Raw genomic sequence first — 19,836 nt, 5'->3', positions numbered from 1 at the left:
AGGAGGTCCCAACTTCACTTCCTGGCATCTCCTGGAGGTTATTCACACTTGGCTTCAGGCTTTGGGGTAAATGTTGAGCGAAGCAACTTCAAAGTACTCTCACGGCATTGAGGGAAGCAGCCCCTCTCCTCCGCTCTCATTTTTGCACGTACACATGGCACATACACACACACATGCATGCTATTGCTATACACATGGTTTTCCTTCCTAGCTAAGCGGGGTGGGGAGAGATCTGCATTTCTGAAGAGACCATGCCTCTTATCATGCTAATGATTCTACATCAGCGCCTCACCTTTTCCTCCGGCATTTTCAGAAAAAGTAGCTTAAAACCAGCATTTTAAAAATCTGAAAATACCTCAAGATAAGCTAGAATTCGCATCACAAAGCCCAACTTGTGTGTGGAGTGGGTCCAAGGATCTTGTCGGGGGGGTCGGGGTAGGTTTGGCTGGTGTGTGAACGCACACATTCTCTCCCAAAGGAGATTCAGGGCAGAAGCCCCATGTATAAAGCTTCCAAGTAGGGCTGAGAGAGACTCCTGCCTGAAACCTTGGAGTGCTACTGCCAGTCAGTGTGGACAGTACTGAGCTAGATGGACTCATGGTCTGACTCAGTATAAGGCAGCTTCCTTTGTTCCTAAGCCAGGACTCACCCAACTAGGAGAGGGCCCATGGAGCTCACTTTGAAGCTCAGACCTGGATCTGGCCCTGACTGTTCTAACCCATCCTTTCCAACCTTGCCGCCTCTTGCACTAGACTAAACTATCTCTAGAAGCCTAGGAGCTTGCAGTCCTTCCTTGTTCCTGGCTGTGCAATGCAGGAGCAGGATGATAATAGAGCAGCAAACCTGGACGATTAAATCACTTAAAAAAACCAAAAAAAAACCCTACATACACACTGATAAGTGCAGGACTATATTGGCAATTCAGATAGGCAGACCTCACAAAAGTCTGGTGTTTTGGGGGGTTTTTTTGCTGCCATTCGGGTCAATCAAGGCCTGCATCCATGCGAGGCAGTAGCATTCTAGTGAGAAGAGCAAGAAATGGGATAAAGCATTGCTCAGTGCCTTAATTATGTAGATGAAGGCAGCAAGTGTATAGGGGAGCTGCCCTTCCCCCTGCCACATTCTCTCTCTGTCTATTCCCCGCTACACACACACATTCCCAGGTCACTGTCTAGACAAAGATCTCTTGGGGCAAACTAAGAAGGGAATACGCAAGAAAAATAGAAAAATTTTGAAACTCAAGCTAGCAATGGTCAGATTTGTGATAATGCTAACTACTATAATGACGATCCAGGCTATTCAGGAAACCATTTTATACCGGCTGATCTTGGCAGATGTCTGGGGAGGGGGAAGCAAGCTACATTTTTATTAAACTACTAATGTTTCCAGGGTTGCTGGAGCAATTATTTTCTCTCCTGACGTCCCATGTATTCTGCTTTGATTGTTAAAGCAAACAGCTTTGTTCTTTGCCTGGCAGCTGTCTTTCGCATCGCGCCATCCTTATAATTACCAAGAACAAAAGGGCACTAAAGGCCCAGCATCAGAACACCGTCCTTTGAATGAGGAATTAAGTTAAAAGGTGCTTTCAGATATTATGTCACAAAGGAGCAACAAAAGCTCTGCTCTGTCGCAATGATGTCATGCATTTATTTAGGGAAAGTGTTCAAGTGTTCTCTTAGGGCCAATTCCAATTTTCATGTGACCAGTGCACTTGCCGTGTGTTCACTGGTGTCTGCAACGGCTAAAGCTTCAGGCTTGCCAACGTGCCTTTCCTGTTGCCCTCACCAAGGGTCAAACAACATGTTACATTAAACCAGGGCTGTGCAACTTCGGCCATCCTGCAGATGTTGGCCTACAACTCCCATAATCCCTGGCTCTGGCCCACTGTGGCTGGGGATTATGGGAGTTGAAGTCCAAAAACAGCTGGAAGGCCAAAGTTGAGCAGCCCTGGGTTCCCAACCTTGAATCTCCAGATGTTGTTGGACTGCTACTCCCATCATCCTCAGCCACAATGCCCAAAGGGATGATGGAGGTTGTAGTTCAACAACATCTGGAGACCCAACTCTTGTATTAAACATGTTGGTTGGCCCTGCATGTTTCCTTTTTTAAGTTAACTAGCAGCTGTCGGAGACCTGGTCAAGAACGGGACTGCACCATGTGAAGAAGGGATGTTTAACCTTTTCCCTGCAGTCCCAATGAAAATCACAGCCCTGGAGCCAATATTAGCCTGGGAGAGAAGGTGCCATTGCACCAATGGGAACTTTCCTTCCAGGACTAACAGCAGCTCTGTGAGGGATTATTTTCATCAAGGTGGTGACATAAGAGGAAAGGCTTATGTACTCCTTCCCCACATGTTGTGATCCTGATCACACATCATCCTCATGGCTGTAAATAAAAAAATAAATAAACTTTTAAAATATATACATACTAAACTACATATTCAGCAGGGAAGTTCACATGATCATTGGAGAGGAAAGCTGGTCTTGTGGTAGCAAGCATGACTTGTCCCCTTAGCTAAGCAGGGTCTGCCCTGGTTGCATATGAATGGGAGACTAGATGTGTGAGCACTGTAAGATATTCCCCTCAGGGGATGGAGCCACTCTGGGAAGAGCAGAAGGTTTCAAGTCCCTGGCAGCATCTCCAAGATAGGGCTTAGAGAGATTCCTGCCTGCAACCTTGGAGAAACCACTGTCAGTCTGTGAAGACAATACTGAGCTAGATAGATCAATGGTCTGACTCAGTATATGGCAGCTTCCTATGTTCCCATGTTTCTAAAGTTAGAGTAGAAGAAGTCTCCTATCTTAATTCGGGAGCAGTGCACAGTCCTGTTTGTCAATAGGGTGTGAGTTAAAACCAAGGTCAGAGGCACCACCCATGCTCGTGTGCTAAGCAGTTTGGCTGGAGGGCTCCCTCCCTCATTCAGCAGCTGTACCTAGCTGCTGAATGAAATAGGAGGGGAAGTCCCTCTGACCCAGCTGCTGCTTAGCACACAAGCACAGGTGGCATCTCCGACCTTGGTTTTAGCTCACATACAATTGACAAACGGGACCATGCACTGCTCCTGAATTAGGATAGAAGACTTCTTCTGCTCTAATTACAATTGTGTGAACTGCCCTAGTATATTGTGTGCTTTGGCCTGAATCCTCTCAGTAAATTGCTTTGGCTTTCCAGTGGCCACTTTGAAAATATGCCTAAAGAATCCAAATGAAAAACAATGTACTCTTTAAATTATTTTAATTATAAATAAATTATATTCTGTTTTATAACTGCTTCCCCTGTAAACACAAAGTAATCTTATGCGCGTTTGACTAAGACTTCACCCCCACACTCTCTACAGGATCCCCACTGGAACAAACGTCTAAATGACTAAACATAAATGATGATAAGGTAGAATACGACACAATTTTTCTTCCCTGGCACATAGAATGCTGCCTTCACCATGTCTTGGGAAACTATATTCCTCCAGAACATCTGTTGATACTATGGATATAAAGCACTCTGGAAACTCCAAGGCTCCTTGCACTTGGGATACAGCTAAGCAAACATCTCAGTTGTTTAAAAAAAAAATCCCTGGGACCAAAGGTGTAGGAGATTCATGGCGGCCCCACCATGCACTGCCACCGAGTACCTGTTGGGCTCCATACTTGGCACAGCCCCTGTGCCAATGCCAGTGTCCATGGGCCACCCCCTCACAAGGGAGAGAAAGGTAGCACGCAACTGGCAAACAAAGTCATCACCTCATCAGTTGGGAGAGATCAACTGATGGTGCTCCCATGCCTAATGCCAGCCACGCCTCCTATGTCAATGACATCAGTGCAGGGGGTGTAGCTAGCAATGGACACAGAAACACCACCTGTCTTCACCTTGCAGCCAGCAAGTGCTTCGTTTGCCAGCTGGGTATCAGGGAGATATCAAGGGGGTGTCCTCAGAGAGAGAAGGGGCTCCCAGGTAGCCCCTGGATGCTGGTGGCCTGCAGATACTTGTCCTCCTTTGTTTAGTGGTGGCAGTGCTACTGCCTGCAACATGTGGTTTCCAGGATGCTTAAGTCCATAGTAAGGACTCAACATTCTGATAATAGAAAATCCATTCAATGCTAGGGATTGTTAGTAATCTAGCCACCCGGCAGGGGAGTCTAGGGTGTAGCTCACAAGAGACCAGTCTGGGTCGCAGAGGCTAAAGCACGGCTCAGAATCTCTCTCTGGCTCAGTCTGGAGGCTGTCGATGCTCCACAGATGACGTGCGTTGTCTTCCAGCGTCTGACTGCAAGCTGCAGATGTGACAGGGATTCAAGGTTTATCAGCCTTCTGCAAGAGGCGTTTACTTTTCCTGATGGATTCCAGCTGCTGGTGCCACCTTGTGACTCTTCTCTGCTGTGGAGTCAATGGGGGTTGCCTGCTTAACTCATCATCTGGTTCGTCAGTCCTTGTCTCTGCTGCCTCAGACCTCTGTGTTTGCTCTGGAACAGCAGCCGGACCTGCCTCAGCCATCTCTTGGGAACCAACAGCCGGGCTCTACCCCTCAGGCACCCCTGTATCGGCTGGAGGGCTGTCCACATCCCCTTCCTGCTCGCTATCTGAGACCGGGGGCATGACAGGGATGTGCAAACAGGTTTGGAAACGAACCTGTTTGACATCAAACCTGTTCAGTTTGGTGGTTTGTTATTGGACCGAAACCCACCCCCTGCCCCCAGGTTTGGTTCATTATCGAGTCAAACACACACACCCTGTTTGGAGGAGTTCATGAGTTCAATTTTTTAAAAAGAAAAACTTTCAGAAATAGAACTCACCACCACTGCTGCTCCGGGGGCTTCTCCAAGACTGCAGGGGGGTCTCCAGAACTGTCTCCCCCAGCCAGTCTCCATTATTTGCCAAATCACCTGGTTTGGGTGGTCTTCAGCATGTTCCAGGCCTCACCCCCATGGCGGTGGCCATTTTGGAAGCCACCACACATGCCCAATGGTCCTCTGTGGCTATTTTTTTTAAACTTGTGAACCCCTCAAACCTGAACTGAACCGAAGGGGGGTCCAAGGTGCACAAAACTGAACATGCCTGGCAGCCTGGTCTGGCTCGAGTCCAATCTGGACTCAAACCAAATCAGGCAACCCGGTTTTTGTGCACACTCCTATTCAAAGCACTAAGGAGGGAGGTGTGTCATCTTTGGTTGTAATCTAAACTAAAGATAAATTTGGGCAAGAGGAGATAGAGTTTGCTTCATAATGGAGGTGACCATTAACGAGCTGGGCAAATTCTAAACCAATTAATCATGGATTTCAGTGACAACAGTTCTGCTACTCACACACCCTTCTACCTCAAGAATCAAGCAATTTGGGGATATTTTCCATGCTCATATGAACATCCATCTGCATATCTAATGTACAAGTTAGATGCTATTTCGGGCTATGGGGAAGATGCCACTCTATGAGTAAAGCTGCAGATTGGAATAAAAATACCAGGAAAGTGAGATTGGTTTTTCACTCTGCTTATGCTCCCAGCCAAAGTCAAGGAAGATAAGGACCTCACAAAGGAACTTAACAGGGTATTTCAGAAAGCTGTTAGAAGAGACAAGGAGCAGTATTACAATGACATCTGTAAAGACCTTGAGGATGGAAATAGACAATGAAAAACAAGGCAAGTTTTCCAAAAGATCTCTGAAGTCAGAAGGAGGTTCCAACCTCAAATTGGTATGTTAAGGGATGCCAAAGGTCAGATAGTAACTGATTCCGAGAAGATCAAACAGAGATGGAAGGAGTATACTGAAAATGTGTACAGCAGGGATGCCAGCATACTCTAGAAGATATTCCCTACTTGCAAGAACCTCTTGTACGGGAAGATGAAGTTAGATAAGCACTCCAGTCATTACCAAGTCGGAAGACTACAGGAATTGATGGAATAGCTGCAGAAATATGGCAAGCAACAGAAGAAGAATCAGTCAAGGCTCTAACCAAACTATGCCAGCAAATTTGGAGAACACCACAGTGGCCAACAGATTGGAAGAGGTTGGTCTACATACCCATACCAAAGAAAGGAGACTTAACAGATTGCGCAAACCATCGCACAATATCCTTAATTTCACATGCTAGCAAAATAATGCTCAGGATCATCCAACACAGATGAGAGCCCTATGTAAAAAGGGAAATGTCAGACATTTAAGCTGGTTTCAGAAAAGACCGAGGGACAAGAGACATCATTGCTGATGCACGCTGGATAATTGAGAAAGCCAAAGAATACCAAAATGAAGTTAATATGTGCTTTATTAGCTACAGAAAAGCCTTCGATTGTGTTGACCATGTCAAATTGTGGAATATTCTTAGGAAAATGGGCATCCCAGAATAACTCATTGTTCTCATGAGAAACCTATAAACAGGACAGGAAGCCACAGTCCAGATGGAACATGGTGAAACAGACTGGTTCCAGATTGGCAAAAGAGTAAGGCAAGTCTGTATACTTTCTCCTTATTTATTCAATTTATATGCTGAACATATACTGAGAGAAGCTGGATTGGAAGAAGATGAGCATGGTTTTAAAGTTGGAAAAAGAAACATCAATAACGTGCGCTACGCTGATGACACCACTTTGATAGCTGAGAATGCAGATGATCTCAGGCTCTAGTAATGAAAGTCAAGGAGCAAAGTGAAAAAATGGAATTACAACTAAATGTAAAGAAGACTGTAAAGGGTTGCAATGAAGGCCTTGGAAAGGATATTTAGATTTTATTTTTTATTTTATTTTTTTATTTACATATTTTTATACCACCCAAAACTTATGTCTCTGGGCGGTTTACAACAAATAAAAACAACATTAAAACATTAGTTAAAAACAAAAACAAGAAACCCAAAACACAACAATTAAAAAAAAACAACAATGCTCTAAAACAACATTAAAAACAATCAAAACAGCATCAGTTAAAAGCCTAGGTGAACAGATGTGTCTTTAAAGACCTTTTAAAAGCTGTCAGATGGGGAGGCTCTTATTTCACTAGGGAGCGCCTTCCAAAGCCTCGGGGCAGCAACGGAGAAGGCCCGTCCCTGAGTAGCCACCAGACAAGCTGGTGGCAAATGCAGATGGACCTCTCCTGATTATCTCAATGGGCGGTGGGGTTCATAACGAAGAAGACGTTCTCTTAAATACCCAGGGCCCAAGCTGTTTAGGGCTTTATAGGTTATAACTAACACCTTGTATTTTGCCCGGAAACATATCGGCAGCCAATGTAACTCCTTCAATACAGGAGTAATATGGTCTCTCCTTGATGACCCAGAGACCAGCCTGGCTGCCGCATTCTGAACCAACTGGAGTTTCCGGACTACGTACAAGGGCAGCCCCACATAGAGCACATTACAGTAATCCAGTCTGGAGGTTACCAGCAGATGTACTACTGTTTTGAGGTCATCTATCTCAAGAAACGGATGCAGCTGGCATATCAGCCAGAGCTGACAGAAGGCACCTCTGGCCACTGCCTCAACCTGGGACACCAGGGAGAGACTCAGATCCAGAAGCACCCCCAAACTGCATACCTGTTCCTTCTGTACCTGTTCCTTCTAGGGAAGTGTGACCCCATCCAGAACAGGCAGATCAAAATCGTCTCCAGTTTCGACCCTGGAGCATGAGATGCCATGATGTGTCTAAGAAGAAGCAAACTAGAAAAAGTATTGCTGCTTTTGAAATTTGGTGCTGGAGAAGACTTTTGAGGATACCATGGATAGCCAGGAAAATAAACAAATGGATCATAGAACAAATCAATCCAGAATTACTGGATACTTCAGACACATTATGCTAAAACCCAGCTCCCTTGAGAAGTCCATAATGCTGGGAAAGTTTGAAGGAAAAGAAAGAAGAGGACGACCAGCAGCAAGGTGGATGGACTCAGTTACGACAACAATGAATGCACCACTGAGAGACCTTAGACTAAGTTGAAGACAGATCATCTTGGAGAGAATCTATCTATGTGTTCGCTATGAGTCGACACCAACTTGACGGCACTTAATCAATCAATCAATCAATGCTCCCAGCACTTTAGAGACGAAATGCACAAAAATATATTATCTAAACTGACCGTATTAATGTTTGGAACATAGGAATCTGCCTTATACCGAGTCAGACCTTTGGTCCATCTAGCTCAGTATTATCTAACCAGACTGTCAGCAGCTTCTTCAAGGTTGCAACCGTGCAAAAAGTGGAGACTCAGGGGCCATGAAAAATGCCAATAGTTGCAGAAACACTGCTAGTACTGCATAAATTAACCAAAGATCTGTATGGAGGAAAAAAGCAAGACACGTATGTCCATATAACAATCCTTGAGATGCTATATTATAAGTCAAGGGTTAATGAATAACAATACCAATCAGTAATCTAGAAAAACTAGAAAAAGTAGCAACAATCTAGCAGATAAATCTGCACATGCATATAACCAAGTATTACAACTCAATAAATAAATCAAATGTCATAACAAGGAATAAATGTACTTATGAACCAGACATATGGATATTGCAAAAAAACAGCATAAATATATAAAAAATGTGATACTGGTCCATATGAAGAATAAATGAAAAAACTCTGACAATGATGAAAATTCCTAAATGAGTGAAAATAACACTAATATTGTAGATAATGTCTGAGTATGCATGTTGAAGAATATAGCATCACAAAAAAGGACAGAAACTTCTTCTTTAGTGAAAATGAAGTCTTGCCAAGCTGATATTGTTTTGGAGGAAAGTTTCTTTAGGTTTAACGAACAATTTTACCTTCAACAGAAGGGGGTTGCCATGGGCAATACAATGGCTCCTAGCCTTGCCTGTCTCTTCATGTCCGAATTAGAAGAAGCCACTATTCTATCTCGAGAATGCAATCCTTTTTTTGAGTACATTATTTTCTACAAATGATTTATTGATGACATTTTTTTGATCTTTAGGGATTGCAAAAAACTTACTGAATTTGATCAATGGATCAACTCGATTCATTCTTCTATCAAATTCAGTTTGGCTTCGAATCCTTATAGAGTAGCATTTTTGGACACCTACATCAATATAGGATGTGACAGGTCTATTTTACTGATTTACTGATTACTGATTGGTATTGTTATTAATTAACCCTTGACTTATAATATAGCATCTCAACGATTGTTATTATAACCGCCCTGAGCCATTTTGGAAGGGTGGTATATGAATCAAATAAATAAATAAATAAAATATGGACATACGTGTCTTGCTTTTTTCCTCCATACAGATCTTTGGTTAATTTATGCAGTATTAGCAGTGTTTCTGCAACTATTGGCATTTTTCATGGCCCCTGAGTCTCCACTTTTTGCACGGTTTCTTTCCTAATCATTTTTTTCTCCTATTTGGCGTGCATCCCGTTTTATTGCTGTTCTTCAAGGCTGCAGGCAGGAGTCTTTCTCAGTCCTGTCTGGAGATGCCAGGGAGGAACCTTGGAACCCTATACATGCAAACATGTAGATGCTCTTCCCAAAGTGGCCCCACCCCCAAGGGGAACATCTTACAGTGCTCACATGTAGTCTCCCATTCAAATGCAAACTAGAGCAGACTCTTCTTAGCAAAGCGGACAAGTCATGCTTGTTACCAGAAGACCAGCTCTCCTTGTATTGTTTTACCATAGACAGTAAGACCAAGGATCAGAATTCTTTTTTTTTATTCACATGCGACAGCTACTTCAAGATCTTGGCAGCTAAAACCACATGGCAAATAAAGCAAGTACCAACGTATACAAGTTATGTTATGCAGGCACTTGGCATCTGTGTGGAGACATGTTGAGCCCCAAATCCTATCAGCTTTGCCAACAGTGAAACTGAGGAAGCATACCAATTTATTATCAGGAGGAAATGCAGAAGTTGAAACCTTATTTTATGACAATCTTTGGCGGGGGGGGGGCGTGCATGCGCCAGCACGTGTGTGCTGAGGCTGAATAAAGCCTACTAGATTGGAGCCTTTTTTTGACCAGAAAAACCCATCACGACATGTGTGATGATGACACAGGCGTTTTTAATTTGCCATTTCATGTTCACAGCAAATTAGGTGACTCTGCTTCTTCTTCCCTGCATTAAAAATGACAGTCTCCAAAGTTAGCCGTTTTCCCCAGATGCTCCAAATGCCATTGCAGAGAAATCATGAGCAAATCACAGTGAATTAAAATCACCTCTACTTCTCATAATATGAAACACTCGATGTGGTCTCTGAATGGCAGCTCCACATGCCAGAACAAAGAAAGATCATGTGCATCCGGTTGGAGGAAAGTGGAATACAGAACTTGCAATCTGTGTGCTCTGTCAGATCAACACTGTGGAAGGCAAAGAACAATTCACAGTTACAAGTGGAGTATAAACTCTATGCTACCAAGACCATCCAAAACTTCATGGTGCAGGTCAGTATACAGAGCCACTCATGGGGGCTATTCACACGATTAGCAAAAATCGGGCTAGGAGAGCCTAGCCCGACTTTTGCTAATCATAAGAACCACTGGGCTTGGCTGCGAGCCCGGTGGTTCTTGAGCAGCTAACCCGCTCAAGTAGCCCACCCCTTAGCCCAGTTTTGCAGAGCAAGTGCTCCGCAAACCCGGGCTATTGGATCATGAGTAGCCGCAGCACGGCTCCACGCTGTGGCTACTTGCGAGTAGACCCCCGGAGTGGAGGCGAAAAACTGCCTCCCGGCTCCGGGAGTTTCCCCAGTATGCCCTGAGCACTCACGCAGGGCATGCTGGAGCTCCCCAGCCCCTGCCGGCTCAATCACGGAGCCGGCAATTGTGTGGGCAGTCAATCCAGCCGCCCAGGGCTCCCTGACCGTTCGTGTGTGGGGAGAGCGGGCTTAGCCCACTCTTCCTGCGCACAAGAAGAAACTGGGTCTCACTGATTGTGAGACCCAGTCCATATCTGAAGAATATAAGAGCCTTGATGGATCAGATTTAAAGTTTATCAAGTCCAACATTCTATTTCCCAGGATGGCCAACCAGATGCCTCTGGGAAGCTCAAAAGCAGGGCGTGAAGGAAAGGACCCTCCTCTGCTATTGCTACCCACAGCAACTCATCATCAAAATGTATTACAGATGCACAAAAACAAAAGTAAGCCACAAGACAGTATGGCTTCCTTATGCATCAACTAAATGTAAAGAAGACTAAACTAACGACAACGGGTACAGCAACCAGCCTCAGAACTGACAATGAAAACATTTTAAGTGGTGGATAGCTTCTGCCTTTTAGGATCAACCAGCAACAGTAAAGGATCCAGCAGTCAAGAAATACGCCGCAGACTAACACTTGGTAGGGTTGCAATGAAGGGCTTGGAAAGGATATTTAGATGCCATGATGTGTCTATACCTACAAAGATTAGAATCATTTGGACAATGGTTTTTCCCATGACACTCTATGGATGCGAAAGCTGGATTTTGAAGAAGCAAGATAGAAAAAGCATTGATGCTTTTGAACTTTAGTGCTGGAGAAGACCTTTGAGGATACCATGGACAGCCAGGAAAACAAAAAAATGGATCATAGAACAGATCAATCCAGAATTTTCACTCAAGGCACAAATGACCAGGCTCAAACTATCATACTTCAGACACATTATGTGAAGATGCAGCTCCCTCGAGAAGTCCATAATGCTGGGAAAAGTTGAAGGAAAGAGAAGAGGACGACCAGCAACAAGGTGGATGGACTCAATTACAACAGCAATGAATGCACCACTGAGAGACCTTAAAGGCCAAGTTGAAGACAGATCATCTTGGAGAGAATCTATCTATGTGGTCACTAAGAATCGACACCGACTTGACAGCACTTAATCAATCAAATCAATCAATGCATCATCTTCAGATGATATGTATTATTTACATTTTTATCCCTGTCACCTCCAAGGAGCTCAGGGTGGTGTACTCATCTACCATCTTATCCTCTCAACAACCCTGTGAAGTAGATTAGGCTAAAGCCAAAACGCAGCAGCTTCTAAATATCTTCTGATGTATCATATCTTTAATAGCATCTTCTGCTCACTTCATCTTTGGAATATACTTCTAGTATGACTGGATTATCTTGTGTGCGCATCCTTTTAGGAGGGGATAAGCACTCTTTGTTTGCAGTTATTTTCCTTCCAAAGTTACATCTGATCTTTCCTCCTTGATACTTGCTGGATTCTGACCATGTACTTTAAATTCCAAGAAGCAATCTTATCTGAAATTGTTTGAATCCAGAAGCTGTACTTGGATCCAGAAGCTGTAGCCTTTGTCTGCTCTTCCCACCATTTGAAAATTGAATTATCTGGAGTGGCCAAATATGTATTTGAGCTTTATAGCTATATTTGTTAGTCAGACAGGCCATAATAGGGGATTTTTGAAACAAAGCGTACAGGGACTTTAAGATCTCAACAAAAAGGGGCTTTGGGGATAAAGGGAGAATCATGTATTCGCATAGGCTGACATCCAGACTAAGAAAGTTCTGGTGCTATGTGAGAAGCAGGGAGAGTGAATATTGATTCTCTCCTTCCCCAGGAAGTGCTCTATGCTATATGAAATATGTCCCTGAGAACTGTGTGACCCTCATGGACATATTTCCATGTGGCACAAAGCACTTCCAGGGGAAGGGGAGGTTGTCAAAATCCCCCTCCCCATCCGTGATGATCACCGCTGCCGAGTTAGCCGAAGCCATCGGGAGCACCCCACTTCTCATGTAGGAACATACGAAGCTGCCTTATACCGAGTCAGACCATTGGTCCATCTGGCTCAGTTTGTCTACACAGACTAGCAGTGCTTTCTCCAGGTTGCAGGCAAGAGTCTCTCTCAGCCCTATCTTGGAGATGCCAGGGAGGGAGCTTGGAACCTTCTGCATATAAGCATGCAGGTGCTCTTCCCAGAGTGGCCCCATCTGAGAGAATATCTTATAGTGCTCACACATGTAGCATCCCATCCAAATGCAAACCAGGGCAGACTTTGCTTAGCAAAGGGGACAATTTGTGCTTGCTACCACAAGACCAGCTCTCGCACCAGCCCCTGTGCGAGTGCCAGAACTGTATATATTGGGAACTCATCAGGAGGACTGCTGTTTCTCATGTAGCACCAGCACTTCCTTGGTCTGGATTTTGATGACCTTCCCTTCCATGGAAGCGCCTTGTCCCACATAAAAATAGGAAGCTGCATGACTCTCTGGAGGCTGCATGACTATTGGGGACATACATGCTTCTCATGTAGCACCAGCACTTCTTTAGTCTGGATGATGGCCTTAGTTTAGATTTTTATTTTTTATTTTAAGTTGGGAGGAATGCACAGCAAAGGACTTCTGGAATCCAAACCATTCCCTAGATGTAAATAGCACTTTTAGTTTCTAGATGTCCCTCAAGGCCTTTCAGTAAGAGAAATCATACATGCTTCTAAACAGAAAAGCATTTTTCTGTTTGAAATTTAGCAAATTCCATTCAAATTACACTTGAGCATGTGATTCTCTGTGGATTAATTTCTATTGAAGGAAGCAGAGGAAAGTTTAACAGAAATAATGCTAAGTGCTAAAGTATTTAATCTTGCCTAAATATCACTGAAGCAGCTAGGAGCAAACCCACAGGAAACACTGATAAAATGGAAAATTACAGCCCCCAGTGAGGATTTGCCGCCAATATAGTATTAATTCTGTTTCAGTCCAGATGATGCAATAAAAATTAGTGAGAATGTAGTTCATAAGGATAATGACTGGAAGTGTTATCCTGAAAGATTCTAGGTAGCTATAGAGAGTCTGCATCTGCATTTATTATTATTATTAATAATAATAATAATAATAGATACACTGCAGGAATAATAGACTGGACCCAGGCAGAGCTAGAGACGCTAGATCGTAAGACCAGGAAAATCATGACCATCAATCATGCTCTGCACCCCCACAGTGATGTCGATAGGCTATACCTCCCTCGCAGCTCAGGTGGAAGAGGAATGCTGCAAGTCCATCAAACAGTAGAGGAGGAGAAAAGAGGCCTTGAAGAATATATCAAGAACAGTGAAGAAGATGCACTTAAAATGGTCCATAACGAGAAACTATTCAACACCAATGAAACAAAGCAGGCCTACAAGAAAGAACAAGTCAAGAACCGAGTAGAAAAATGGAAAAAGAAGCGCCTGCATGGTCAATATTTGCACAATATAAGTGGAAAATCAGACATCACCAAGACCTGGCAATGGCTTAAGAATGGCAACTTGAAGAAAGAAACAGAGGGTTTAATACTGGCTGCGCAAGAACAGGCACTAAGAACAAATGCAATAAGAGCAAAAGTCTAAAAATCCACAACAAACAGCAAGTTCCGCTTTTGTAAAGAATCAGATGAAACAGTGGACCACCTAATCAGCTGTTGTAAAAAGATCGCACAACTGACTACAAACAAAGGCATGACAAGGTAGCAGGGATGATACACTGGAACATCTGCAAAAAATACAAGCTACCTGTAGCCAAAAACTGGTGGGACCATAAAATTGAAAAAGTTGTAGAAAATGAAGATGCAAAAATATTATGAGACTTCCGACTACAAACAGACAAACATCTGCCACACAATACACCAGATATAACTGTAGTCGAGAAGAAAGAAAGAAAAGTTAAAATAATCGACATAGCAATACCAGGGGATAGCAGAATAGAAGAAAAAGAAATAGAAAAAATCACCAAATACAAAGATCTACAAATGGAAATGGAAAGGCTGTGGCAGAAAAAGACCAGAATAATCCCAGTGGTAATTGGCACCCTGGGTGCAGTTCCAGAAGACCTTGAAGAGCACCTCAACACTATAGGGGCCACAGAAATCACCATCAGCCAATTACAAAAAGCAGCTTTACTGGGAACAGCCTATATTCTGCGACAATATCTATAACAGCAACAACATTGACAATATAATTCAGCACCCCAGGTCCTTGGGAAGAACTCGATGTCTGGATAAAACAAACCAGTCAATAACACCTGTCTGACTGTGTAAATAAATAATAATTAAAAAATAATGAATTGGACCAAAAACTGGTGGCCAAGCTAAACCAACTGAGGCATGTTCATTTCTATGAAAGCTTAGAAGAAAAGAGATGTGAGAGGTCATCAGACAGGCCTCACTTTAATGGACAATGGCAGGGTTCTCAATCTTGGGTCCCCAGATGTTGAGGGACTACATTATTCTAAGCCACAATGGTCCCTTGGGACCTAAGTTTGAGAACTCCTGGATTAAAGCAAAGAGAAAACAGAGCAAACAAGATTGCTTAAGAACCGGCTTAATTTTAAAGGTAAAGTGTGCCATCACGTCAATGTTGACTCCTGGCACCCATAGAGCCCTGTGGTTTTCTTTTGGTAGAATACAGGAAGGGTTTGCCATTGCCATCTCCCGTGCAGTATGAGATGATGCCTTTCAGCACTTTCCTATACTGCTGCCACCTGATATAGGTGTTTCCCATAGTCTGGGAAACACCTATATCAGGCAGCAGTCTGGGAAACATACCAGCAGGGATTCAAACTGGCAACCTTCTGCTTGTTAGTCAAGCATTTCCCCCCTGCACCACTTAAGGTCACTTGGCTTAATTTTACTTGGTGCTTAACAAAACATTCTTTTGAGAGATCATCCTAGCATAAAGGCAATGAATGATCTACAGTACTGTACAGAGGTAAACCAACAGTTTTACTTCAGAGGTGTGGCATGACAAACATGGCATAGTGCTGGATGATTTGCCTCACCTAAAGTAGAATTTCTGAACTGATGGTGTTTGATCTTAAAACTAGTACAACTTGATAGGTTGCACCAACAGTGCCATGACCATATTTAGGAGAAAGAGGGAAAAGACTCTTGAAGAGAGAAAGAGGAGAAACAGATAAAGGCAATCTAGACAGACAGATGAGGGGGGTATAAAGAAGATAATATACAAGCAAAGAAAGTTAAAGTGGGTCTCATATTGTAGGTTTGGGTTAAAAAAGATGAAGGGTAGTGAATGCAAAGAATGCATTGTGTTGTACCTGAGTTCAGATGTCTGTACACACATCGATGTTTTTGTGTAAATGGCTGTAGATTCGTTTTAAAAGTGAACCTGGATACAGGGCCCCTGAAATGCAAGATACAGATAGGAAATGTAGTAGTATACATATGTTGCACATAATATGTGAATAACTATACCTGCATACAGAACTGTACACTGATTGTTAAAGTGTTTAACATAGTGTGTGAATATTTTTGATTTATTTATTTATTTATTACATTTATATCCCGCTCTTCCTCCAAGGAGCCCAGAGCGGTGTACTACATACTTGAGTTTCTCCTCACAACAACCCTGTGAAGTAGGTTAGGCTGAGAGAGAAGTTACTGGCCCAGAGTCACCCAGCAAGTATCATGGCTGAATGGGGATTTGAACTCGGGTCTCCCCGGTCCTAGTCCAGCACTCTAACCAGTACACCACACTGGCTCCACAATGCTGGAGCCAGCATTGAGCTTAAGACAAGCCTGGATTCAAAACTTACTCACCATTGCTGAATTCAGTCAAAATAGGAAACCAGAGGTCCCTTCACTTCTGGTTTCCAAAGCCGCATGTCCGAATTTGGCAAACTGGAGTTAAGGGCAAAAAGGGGCCTACAGTTTCCCTCGCCAAACTCTACTCTGAACCTTTGGTCAGAATGGAGTTTCACCACCCTTAACTCTGGTTTTGTGGTGCCAGTGTTACATCCAAACACTGGCACTGCAGTTTGGGCCTCATGGAACCAGAACGCAGGGAGGAAGCTCCTCCCTCACTATGGCACGATTGGCTGTGTGGGCTGTCCTTCTGTCACAGCCAGCTCCTGCACCTCTCTGCAGTCTCACTGGCTGCATAGGGGCATCTCTTCGTGTCACCCAAAAGTGGATGGGAGAGCAGTGGATGGGGGCTCAGAACCGCAGGTCCACTGGACCCACAGTTCCACATTACGTCTGAACTGGGCCTATATTTCGTGAAGTCCCTGGAGGTTCTTTTGAGCTCTATGTTTCTGAAAATATGATGTGAAATTAATATGAAAACACTAATTCAATCAAGCTTTTAAAAAGGAAGATGCTGTGCTGCATCTACATGTGAACATTATGAACTTATCTGCTCATATCAAGGGCCTTTTTTCTCCCCTTAATTTGCCCTTTGTGGATATTAATTCACAGCAGTAGCCAGTGAAGTGGTCTGTGTGTAGGAACCACCAGCAGTCATTCTTGGGTGATTGACACGGAAAAGGAATTCCCATCCTTAACAGAAACTGATGGGAGGCAGTGGTAGGTAGGGAGCACCCAGTGCTGCAATTACAGGGCAAAAGTCTGTAAAGCCTTAATGAAATCCATAAGTCCCATTATCCTAGTTCCCTCCAATTTTAGTCAAATCGTGATCTCCCCATAAATACAGTAGCTATGAGTCCAGGACAAAAGATAAGTATTCCAGGCTGCCTCTGCCCCATCCCTGTAATCCGAGCACTGGTGGGTACCTCAGTCCGTATCATTCAAGTGCACTCACTGCCAAATTGTCCCCATGAAGGCTGCAGACTTCTGCATGGGTATACTGTATATCTTGTCTGCAACTACACACTAGCTCAGTGTTGCCTCCGTAACTTCCTTTTTCTGTTAAGGATGGGTTTCCTCTTACCTTGCTTCCATACAATCACTTCTACCAAGGTTTTCCTCCTATCTTGCTTCCACACAACTGAAAATTGGAAGCACACACAGCTCCCAAACCCAGTTTTTGATTGTGTGAATGACCTCTAAGTGTCATACCCTGCTAGCTTGGCAAAGAGGCACCTTTTAATGTGGCGATTCTCTTTTATTTAGCAGGGGGAGAGTAACTGGCCCTATCTACCCCCAGCACAGTACCTCCAGTGACTGTTGCTGGTGTCTATGGTGTTTCTTTTTAGTTTGTGAGCCCTTTGGGGACAGGGATCCATCTTATTTATTTATTATTTCTCTGAGCCATTTTTGGAAGGGCAGTATAGAAATCAAATACATACATACATACATACATAAGCCAAAGTGAATTTTGATCACTTCACTTTTTTTTTTAATGAAGAGCTCTTTTTTTTTAGGAAGAGCTTAACTCTTCCTCTAGCCCATGTGTGAAAATTCAAATTTACCTACTTCTGCTGCTCAATTGAGGCTTATAAAATGATGCATGGAGCGGAGAATGTGGATAGAGAGACACTTTTCTCCCTCTCTCACAACACTGGAAAAATGAAAATGATTGGCAGGAAATTTAGAACAGAGTAAGGAAGTACTTCTTCACACAGCACATAGTTAATCAGTGGAATTCTCTGCCACAAGATGTAGTGATGGGCACTAGATTATATGGCTTTACAGGGGGATTGGATGAATGAACGGAGGAAACATCTATCAATGGATACTCATCATGATGGCTATCAGTTACCTCCAGGCTCAGAGGCAGCGTGCCTGAATACCAGTTGCAAGAGAGCAAGGGTGAGAAAGGGGGCATGTCTTTATCTCCTGCTTGTGGGCTTCCCACAGGCAACTGGTTGGCCATTGTGGAAAACTGGATGCTTGGCTAGACAGGCCTTGGCCTGATCCAGCAGGTCTCTTCTTACTTCCAGGCCATTGTATTGCCTGCCACTTTGTCTCTCAGTGTGTAGAGTGAGCCATTTTTGCCACTGACATTCCTTGACTTTTGGAGCTCTAAGTCTTTATGTAATTGATGGGAGACCCTATACCTAGGGGTCAGTGGAGATCTTTTTCGTGTTTCCTTTTGCTTAGAAGAGGCTGAAGCAGCAGTCCTGACTTAAAAGCTGATTTTGATTGGAAAATAAACAACTATAAAGTACAATAAATCCCATTGAAGAGTCCCAGTCAAAACATCCCAATGAACGGCTAATGCCCTACTAATCAAATCCAGATGTCACTGACTTGTCTGGCACTAATTGGTTGACTTGCTGAATAAGGAACAGTTTAACCTAAAGGAGAGCCCTGCATCCTGCAGGAAGAGCTTTGGGATGTAAAGAGTGTGTCAACTCAGCCTAGAGCCAGGGTTGCTTTTTATTTCGCTACTACATGGATGAGCAAGACTTTTGTTTGGAGAACAGAGGGCGAAATTCAAGAATGAGGCGTCGAATTAAAAAAACCCTCTTTTAAATTAATTTTAAATGAGGAGTCGAATTAAAAAAAAACCTACTCACATGCCCAGCATATTGCGATGTCCCTAAATGTGTGCTCATTGTTCAAGACTGCACAACCGCAGCCCTCCCAGCTGTTTGGGGCCACAACTCTCCCCTGTCCAGTGTCCTCTATAACAGGAATTCCTAGATGTTGAGTATGTCCCGGCAGCCCCAGCTGCAATGGCCTTTGGCTGGGGATTATGGGAGTTGTAGTCAACAACAACAACTGTTAGCGGGAACACTGCTCACAATCTAAAAAGAAATAAAAGATAGACGCCAGCAACAGTCACTGGAGAGGTAATGTGCTGGGGGTGGATAGGGCCAGTTACTCTGCCCCTGATAAAGAGGATTGCCACGTTAACAAGGTACCTCTTTGCCCACTCAGCAGGGACAAAACTAGGTTATTGAAAAGAAAAGGCTATTGAAAAGAAGAGAACAGCAGCTTTCTGATCTCAAGCACCATTCCATCAGCCAGAGCCCAATTCAGACATTATGCTATACACTATACAAGTGTATAGATGTCTGTACACTCATACATGTGTTTGTGTGAATGACTGTATCTTTGTGTTCATTTTAAAAGTGAACCCGGATACAGGCCCTTCGAATGCATGTACAGATAGGAAGTGTACTTCTGTACCTGCATTCAGCATAACATGTGAATAACTGTACCTGTTTACAGATCTGTACCTGTGTAAACTGTACACTCGTTGTTCAAGTGTTAAACATAATGTGTGAATGGGTCTCAGG

The sequence above is a fragment of the Hemicordylus capensis genome, chromosome 4 (genome assembly GCF_027244095.1).
Source record: "Hemicordylus capensis ecotype Gifberg chromosome 4, rHemCap1.1.pri, whole genome shotgun sequence".
NCBI classification, from domain to species: Eukaryota; Metazoa; Chordata; class Lepidosauria; order Squamata; family Cordylidae; genus Hemicordylus; species Hemicordylus capensis.
Note: the sequence above shows the minus strand (reverse complement) of the source record.